The 9,402-nt window shown below is 43.6% G+C and overlaps 1 long non-coding RNA gene across 1 annotated transcript; it reads left to right on the top strand.

The window, feature by feature from the left end:
- Positions 1–1,088: 1,088 nt before the first annotated feature.
- LOC119319028 lies at positions 1,089–6,535 on the top strand. Its single transcript, XR_005154317.1, has 8 exons — positions 1,089–1,320; positions 1,407–1,609; positions 1,774–1,921; positions 2,613–2,776; positions 3,075–3,215; positions 5,043–5,130; positions 5,232–6,038; positions 6,124–6,535. It is a non-coding gene; the product is annotated as an uncharacterized LOC119319028 (long non-coding RNA).
- Positions 6,536–9,402: the final 2,867 nt, after the last annotated feature.

Raw genomic sequence — 9,402 nt, 5'->3', positions numbered from 1 at the left:
ACGGGCCCCACATGTCATTACATAGAGAAAATTAACACCAAAAAAGCATATCACACAAGTCCAACTAGCCATTTGAAACTGCAAGTGTAGCTGCCAAAAAAGGGATAATTAGTTCTTAATGAAGTACTCCTTCCGCCTCATAACATATATATGTGTCTTTAACACTGCACTAGTGTAAAAAACGTTTTTATATTGTGAGACGGACGGAGTATAACAGATGCGCTCTTATACTATGGTTATAAATAACAAAGGCGCTCATGGACCTGAAATGGGCTATAGTGTGTGCAGCCCAATTTGAACGTGTTTGTTTCTTTTTAGAAATTTGTATTTAGTACGTAAATTATAATTACAGTAATGAAAATAGCATTTAAATATTCATGTGGTATAACTATGTTACAAACAAATGGAATAACCTACATTTAAAATTGTTCATGTATTTTGTTAACAATATTCACATAGTTAAAATTGTTCATTATACAAACATTTCAATAATTATTCACACATTTGTATAGTTCAATGTTTCTATCATTAAAATATAAAAATTTAAACTGTTGATGTGAACAATCAATCGTGACTAACATTTTAATTATATAGGTTTTTGAATATAAGTCACTAGTAAAATTATACACAAGTGTATTTCTGTAAACATTAGTATTCATCATTTTGTATAAATTAATATAAGCCATGAGTGTATAAATTTTTTGGATTCATTAAAAATATTTAATAAACATTTTCAATAACGCTATTAACTAAATATTTTTATAAAATACACAGAGTCGGTCCCTAGAAAAAAGAAAAACATGGCGCGTACAAAATGGGCTTCTACAGCCCATTTAAACATATGCGTTTAATACACATCTCTATTTTTAATGGACGAATTGGTTGAATAATCCCACCACTTTCGTCTCGTTTTTTTTTCGTCTCCTCCCACCTCACGGTTTTACTTCGCTTCACCCTCTCACACAACAACGAAAAAATCTGAATGAATCAACACTTTCCATGTTGACACAAGTTAATTAGTAATGCCTTCAAAAAAGAATCAATCACCATCAATGATTAGAGATCAAATCACGCCGCCGACCTCTCCTCGGTTCCTATGGTGATCCTGAAGCACGCCGCCGCTGCCAATAGCGGGATCTTCCTGGCCCAACGACGAAGCTCACGCCGCCGCCATCGCGGGATCTTCCTGGGACGACGACGAAGCTGATCTTCGTGGTACGACGCCGCCGCCGCTGCGCCATCGCGAATACTCCTCGCAGCTTCGTCATTGTTGGGTCTGGTCGCACAGGTCATCGACACCGCTAGATTTCCTCTCGCCCGGTATGGTTTCTCCCACCCCGATTTCTCCAAGCTGACGCCACCAAGATCCGCATATTAACCTCTTGTCCCTCTTTGCTCACCCATAGATGACGCAGTGGCTAACTCGTCGTGCGGGCCAAGTCAGCCGTTCGAGCGAGGCCGGTAGCGATGAGGGTGTGGGGCATCAAGAGGAGCGTCCGCACCATACCCGGGTTCAAGGTGGCCCTCGGCATGGAAGCCTACAGGGTCGTGCAACGATGGATCAGCTGCTGAACATGACACCACGACCCTCACCGAGTACATCTGATATGTATGTACTACGTCCCCTCACAGAGGAATGTTTTTTTTCTCTCGTTCTAATCACCTTGGATCCAGATCGACGTTCAGATCCTGGCGTGTTTTTTACTCCATGAAAATAGATTGCACGATCTCCTTTATCTTAAAAGAACAGACTAACAGGGTCAGCTACAACAGATGTAAAGGAAGCGAGGAAAATGATTTTATGTCTCTCCTAAGCACGACGTCATGGTCGTCATATGCGTACTAATCAAGGGGCTTCTGGGGTTGAAGCAATTCATCTCCATGTAGCCGGAGCAACGCCGCATGCAAATGCGAGCCCATAGTAAGCCGCCACTGCCTCTCTCTTAGATCATTCGCCCTCTCTGCACATATGTTGTATGTGTGTCCTTGCAAAACGATCCATCCAAGACGTAAGTGGGATACTTTGCTCAGTTTGCTGCACTGTCGAAGTACTTTGTTGTAAACAAATTTGTACATGATTTTGTCTTGTATGTCAGATGAGTAGTTTTACTCATAGTAAATATGTACAGGCTACTACGAGTTCACTATATTTGTTACGTAAAATCGCTAATAGGACTATGTGCATGCTGGACATCTGGTGTCATAACACGTTTCATAATGCCAATGCAAGATATTGTCTGAGCTGAAAAGTTCCACTTCCCATGGCCAGTTCTATCTAAAGGTGGAAACTCGATTTGTTATCTGAACCTTCCTGATGTATGTTCTGTCCAACAGTCAGACGGGGTTTAAGAACTTTAACTCAACCGGAGCTGTCTGATGTCCATATTGGAGAAAATGAGTTAACCCGTCTTATAAATAGTTCTTTTGCTTTGCAGACGTTGACACTGAAGTATTGAAGTAAGATAATTAGGCTGAAGATACCTTGCCTTCCTAGCATATTCTTCTATCTTCACCACATTTATTTGCAACAGCAAGACTGACCTGTTAATGCCTTCCATATCTACAATTGCTTCCTTCAAATGCTTCATCACAAGATGTGTTTTGTTTTTCAGCTTAATCGGCATCACACTCTTGGCCAAGGGATTGGGGTATGCAACCGGTTAAATTCCAGTGACTTGACATACCGACACATGATGTTTCATCAACTTTGTAATATGTTGGTGATGTTCAACCCTCAACTTTGTTGTCAGATTCTGATGAATGGAGTGGTCGCTAGGTAATGATTTTCTTTTTTCTTCCTGAAATATACATTGATATTAATAGCGTGTTTATACCCATGATTTTTTTCTGCAGTTTTTTGTATCACAAAAAGTACAATTCCATTGAAGATGTCTTTCTCGGATAAACTTTTTACTCACTATAGTACCACCAAATATGTACTTGCATATTTTAATTTAAGATGCTTTGGAACTTTTGCTGACAAAGTCTCAGTTGACGTATTGGCATTATTTTTAGGATAATATTTATTACATGAATCTATTATTAGAAGGCTTGTGATGTATTTTTTTCTGTAGGAATGTTCATTGGATAATCTTGATTCAACAAAGCACAACCTCAAGCCATGCAGAGATGATTCAAGGCATGCATTGATGTCCAAGTTTTCATGCATTTGATATAGATCAGTTTTAGCATGATCCCTCTTACCTCAGGGAGAGGTACGTGCTAAGAGTATATCTGAACCATATATCCTATATACCTAAGAAGTTCATCCCCACTAACCTATTTATCTTAACATGCAACATGTCCACATCAGCAATTTAGCCACGTCAGCCATACTTGACCCACCTGAGGCAAGACCAGACCGCCTCCTCAGGCTGGTCGTAATGGTAGTATCATGCATGCCAACTAGGCAAATTTGATGAGGTGGCATAGAATTAAATGAAGAAAGAGATTGTTGAGTATCATATCATGATACCGTATCATATTAAATGGTGTACTACTATGTGTCTTGCATGACAATAAATAAAGTTAGCTATGATACTAACTTATGATACTATGCACTACGGACGTAGTATCATACAGTAGTATCATATGCATGATACTAATGTATGATACTTGCCATTACAACCAGCCTCAGGGTCAACTGAACCACCAAAGCTGTAGTAACGCAGCAAGATAATCTGGTCACCCAAACGTCTCATGACCCATCGTTTTCTCTTCGGCTTCTGTATGTAATAACAGACGATCGCATCCCAGATGGATCTTCAGTTTCGCTTCTTTTATCTCCCCGCTTCCCACATCATCTCACGGGGCTGCAGCCACCAAAACCACGCGCGACCTCATAATCAGGCAGATCAGGCTCGATGCTCCTCCACCGCGGTGCGCTTCGACGAAAACATCGCACGCCCGCAGCGCCCCCAGGGCGCCCCACATCGGGTTCGATCGGCCGTCGATGTCCGCCATCCGACGTCTGCATTGGCTTCACCCTCTGGCGGCTGCCCGTCACACCCCACCCGGAGACGGCGTGGCGCCACCAGCAACCTTGCCGCCGCCCATCGTACAGCCCTCAGCCCGTACTCCTTTCGCTCTGGTCTGGAGTGCGACCAGCCGGTTGAAACGACATGGTTTTTGTCGTGGAATTGTCACGGAAGATGTCCTAGTGTAAGGACTTAGTCGCGAGGCCAACGCATCTATGTGGTAGCTTGAGAGGGGTTGAGCGGGACGAGAGACGCGGTGTTTTACCCAGGTTCGGCCCCTCACGGTGGAGGTAAAAGCCTACATCCTGCTTCATTGATATTGATGATGATGATCACGGTTACAAGAGTGCTCTATCTTGAGAGCTATTGTCTAAACCTAACTTGTCCAACTTGTGAATCTTGTCCCCCTTTCCCCTTTTGGGGAGCCCTGCCCCTCCTTATATATGTTGGAGGGGCGGGTTACATGTATAGTCCTATTAGGATTAGGACTAGTCCATCTCTAATACAAACCGGATACAAGTCCAGGTCTTAACTCCTTGTAAGATAATATTCCTCCTGCCTTCCTCTTAAACCGGCCCACCATTAAACGTGAACCGGCCTTCTGGGTCTTGGGCCTTGTCATCTGTCTGTCCCGCACGCCGGATCACCAGTGAGTCATAATGACCAGGTGGGTTGCTTGTAAACCGCCAGGTCAGGGCGGGTCGCCGGTGACTCGCCAAGTGTCAGCGGGGTCTTCAGATAAACCGCCAAGTCCTGGCCGGGTTAACTTTCGGCCGGTTTACACCGCGGGGTATATCCCCGACAGTTTTGGAGATGAGGAAGAGGGGCTATTTGCACCAGGGATCTGGTTGCCTCTGCCAAACTTACTTTCTTACCCATGTCTCGTCTGCTCTCCCAACATCACTAGCGCCACCAGAAGTTTTTGTGAGATTTTATCACAATATGCAAACTAAACTCTATAATAATGGGTATTATATTCGTTGATGTTTCAGATCTGCCGAGTACTTTGCTGAGTACATTTTACTCACTTTTGTGTTTCCTTTCTTGGTTTTATTTAATTTTCAGGTACCCAGAGTCCCAGACACACGTGTCTATACTATATTCACTACTCCTGCCTTGCCTTCAAAGGTGCAGAGAATTTCACTTATGAGAGGTTAACTGATCCCTTTTATGTTAATCCCCGATTAAATCCCCTAATTAACCTTGATGTGCTGTTATTTTTTCTTCTTCCTTAATCTTTTTCCGCTCTTGCAGAAGTTACATGCTGACATTTTGCTTCGGCATGCTTCGATCCTCGCACTGTCTTAGGTTTTTCGTGATTCCTCCATGGATCCATTCCTAACCCTCCTCCACTATTTTGCCACTTCAACAGGAAGTTATCCTATAGGATGTTCGTTACCAGAAGAGTGAATGTTTGTATTATATTATAGGCCATCCCATCTATGCATGCCTATTGTTTTGGTCTTTCTGAACTATTGTCAAATTATGCTATCCGATTTCCTATATCACGTTGCAGCCTTGGGTTCGCCACAAAACCTTGCAACCAGATATTCTGAGTAACATGAAGAGTCTGTTCTTCTACTGTTTCATTCCTCCAAGTGTATTATTAGTTCAATTTCTTTTTGGACAGCCAATCACAATCCACGTAAGTGAAAAAAAATATGTGTTTCAGTTATTGTAAGTCTAAAGTGCGAGCTGCATGTTGTCATGATAATCATATAGTATTAATTAGAGTAGCTTCGTGGATCATGCGATTGATGTTACATACATAGCTCATTATACCTTTTTTATTATAATTTATGTCTGTTTCAGCAAGCAAAATAAGCTCTAATTGTCTATCTTCGTAATAAGAAAGATAGAAATATCTGAGTCGGCAAAATCTAAGATCCACACATTGCTGCCGCATCGGAGCCTCATGATCCTTCCTCTATCTCTACATCTCTCGGAGCCCCTTGATCCCTGCCGTTGTGGGCTATGATTGCTCAAGCCCTACGCCCAGGCATCAACTCGACGAGTTGCACGTTTCGCCACTGCTATCCTCCAGCATCAATTGTGCCAGAGGTGGGGGCTCTCCTTCCTTTGAACCTATGACTGTTTTTTAATTTTTGAGTTAGCTTCATTTGACACTCTGATTTGTGTGTGGTAGAGTTTTTCTTAGTACGATGCTCTATTCCATCCAGGCGTCTACAATGACGTCTGTGGCAACAAGTCTGGCCAGTCTCTCTCCCCGAAACTCCTCTAACTCAACTACCGCCAACACACATGTGTCTAGATGTGATGGATTATTGTTGTTTCTCGAATCCAGTTGGTTTTTTATTGGAAGCGCTAGATGGTCAATATTCTTCTTCGTTTTGTTTCTTTAGTGATCTTGAAAGAAGAAAGAGATGAAGCTACCACTTAATGTGCCCAACTTCAATCGTGCATCTCGGTGTCTCCTCTCCTCTCACACATGTTAGTTTAGTATGGATGTCGGATGTACTATTTTTATTGCTCTCCTCTGATTATTTTGTAGAATCACAACATATGGCATATTTGGGTTCATTTTCAGGTGATTTTTTCCACAGGAGTAGTATTCCATTGTGAATGTTATGGGGTTGACATTGTTGTTCTTCCCCCACTGTAGTGTTCTACTGTTGACACAACAATCAGATACCTACATAAATGAAAGGAAATATAAAGCGACTATTACGAACATGCTTGCATTTCTCTGAAATTCGAGGTATATGGTGCCTTTATAGCACTACTATGCTTGCTAATAAATATTTGGTTCAAACATAACACCTTGGATAAATTTACAGCGGAACATCCATAATTTCAGATATATGATAGTGTAGTCCATGATCAAATAATGTACTTCCTGATTTTAAAGGTCTGTTTTTGTTCCCTAAATTTGTTTTTATACATTGCAATTTACATATGCTTTAAGGTGCCAGTGTTTCTTCAGCTGAATTCTCGGCCTGGCTGCTCCTTGAGTTTGCATTCATATCCTATTGCAGTGGAGAATGCAGTTCTCATGCACATGCTTCCCTGGGATGTACAAGTGCGAGGACAATCAAGGGCGCTCAACAGTTCCTGGTTTAGAGGTGGAAGTTATCATTCAAACATTCAAAATGGACATATATTTATATTTCTTTTCATATGCCCTACTATTTCCCACTCCATGAAATCCCCTCCTACACACTACAAATTCCCGCAGCAACGCGCGGGGTATCATCTAGTTTTATTAAATAGTCAGGCCAAGTAATTAACATGTGTAAATAAAGAAGGTTGCAACCATTCACATCTTACCTCGGGCAGATAAGGAAACACCCCTCCCATATCTCCCCTCGAATCAACAGGAGAGAAAATCACGGAAAAAATATCTTCTCATGAACCTCTCAGCCCCTTAAAATCCTCCCACACGAATCCCCACCCATCTGAATCCTTTCTTTGGATCTTGAATATTTTTAAATTTTTTGAAAAGAAATTAGGTTCAATGACATTAACTAAAAATAGTAGAAAACCACCAGTTTTTGAACATACAACTTCACAATATACACATAGTGTGCTAACCAGTACTACCAGTTCTGGTGTTTCCTATTATTTGTAACACTTACGAAATATGAGTGTTGGCCGAACTATTACCTCTCCTGGATGACCTATTACCTCACTTAATTTTGACCCTAGGATAAAAAAGAATGTATGGTCCATAACAGTTGGGACCATTTTAAAATTTGCCTTTGATATATACTGAAGTATAGCCGAAATAACAGTTTGTAAATTAAAGACCAGTAGAAGGTTGCCGATGATTGCAAGTCTTCTAACAAGATTATGCATTTTTTGGCATTTGAAAAACACAAATAGGCTTGGACACTCACAAGTTTGATTCATCATCCTGAGGTCTGAATAGAAGCACAAATTTGTTTGAGTGAAAAGTACATGGCCGTGGTTTTCTCTTTAACATTCCATGTCAAATAAATGAGAATATACCTGCATAGTTATGGGTTGCTACTACAAAGAATGGGTTCATTAATGGGCAGCGGAATGTGATTTATTTTTTTGTGGGCAGTGGAATGGGACTAACTAGGGTGCCTTGCAATTTACAAACCACTCGAGAATTGCATACAACAACAATAAAGCCTTTAGTCCCAAACAAAATGGGGTAGGCTAAATAACAACAATATGTTTTGCGAAGGCACACATATATCTTCTTCGTTGGTCTCTCCTTGTGGCTGACTCAGAGAACCGGAGGAAAGATAGTATTCGTGTAAGGAACTATATGATGTGTGTCTGGCATGAACACAATTAGATCCTAAGGCTATATATTCGACAAGATTTATATTAAACCATCAAAATGTTTATTTATTTATTTATTTTTAGAAAAGGAGGATGACCCACCGGCCTCTGCATCTGGGAGATGCATGCGGCCATTTTATTGATTATTCTCGAGGACCTTACAAAGTAGAACAACAATATGTCTGGATCCGCCATCTTGGCAACATCTGCCGCTACTCCTATCCACATGATGAAGGGGTGCAAGTTGGGCCACATACCCAGACCTCTCACCTACATCTAAAGCCGGGCCCCCCGATCGAGCCACATACTTTGTCCAGGGCACAAACCGGTCCGACGCACTCACATGTGTCATCACCACCATCTTCCATTGGTCCATCTTCAGAGCAGATTGAGGTGTTAACCTTGGCAGGTCCTCCGCCATTGACGCCACCAGGACGCCAAACGACGACCTCCACCTATGCGAGTCCATCTCCAAGCAACAGACGTAGATCCATGCTAGGATAGGGCCGCACCACCCTCGTCGCCCACCACCCACAAGCGCCACCCAACCCCAAGGTTCCCAAAGCGGCGCCTTCAAGAAGGGAACGACGCCGTGAGCCCCACCGCCGCCCAACAAAGTTAGGGCTTTCGCCCGGGAGACCTAGGGGAAGGGGAAGTGAGGAGATCAGTCAATACCGACCCTCCAAGGTTGGGAACCGCGCCCTCAGGCGACGCTGTCGGAGCGGCCAGCCAGGGATTTCGCCCGAACTAGATCCCCGCCACCAGCAGCGCCTCCTGTATAGAACTGGTGACCAAGGAAAGCACGGCCCGACCAGGCTAGCCCGCATGCTGAACATGGGAAGAGGGGAGGCACCAGATCACGCGCACCGGCCACCGCAGAAGCCGCCGCCCGCTGCCAACGACCACCGGGATCCCGCCGCCCGCGCGGCCAGGACACCAGATCCACCGCCCACACGGCTGCTCGCCGGAGCCTGCCGTGCCTCGCCAAAGGAGCCGCTGCTGCAGATCCGGGACTCCCCACACAGAGGCAAGATAGTCGAGGCCTTGCCGCCACCATCCTTGGCGGCCCCGGCTTGCCCGGCGGTGCCTCAGGCGGCGGCGTGGCTAGGGTTCGCCCCTCTTGTCGCCCGAGCGGGCGGCACCGGGGGGG

This window comes from Triticum dicoccoides, chromosome 6A (assembly GCF_002162155.2).
Source record: "Triticum dicoccoides isolate Atlit2015 ecotype Zavitan chromosome 6A, WEW_v2.0, whole genome shotgun sequence".
NCBI lineage: Eukaryota > Viridiplantae > Streptophyta > Magnoliopsida > Poales > Poaceae > Triticum > Triticum dicoccoides.
The sequence above is the reverse complement of the archived record's forward strand: the minus strand, read 5'-3'. Positions and strand labels throughout refer to the sequence as shown.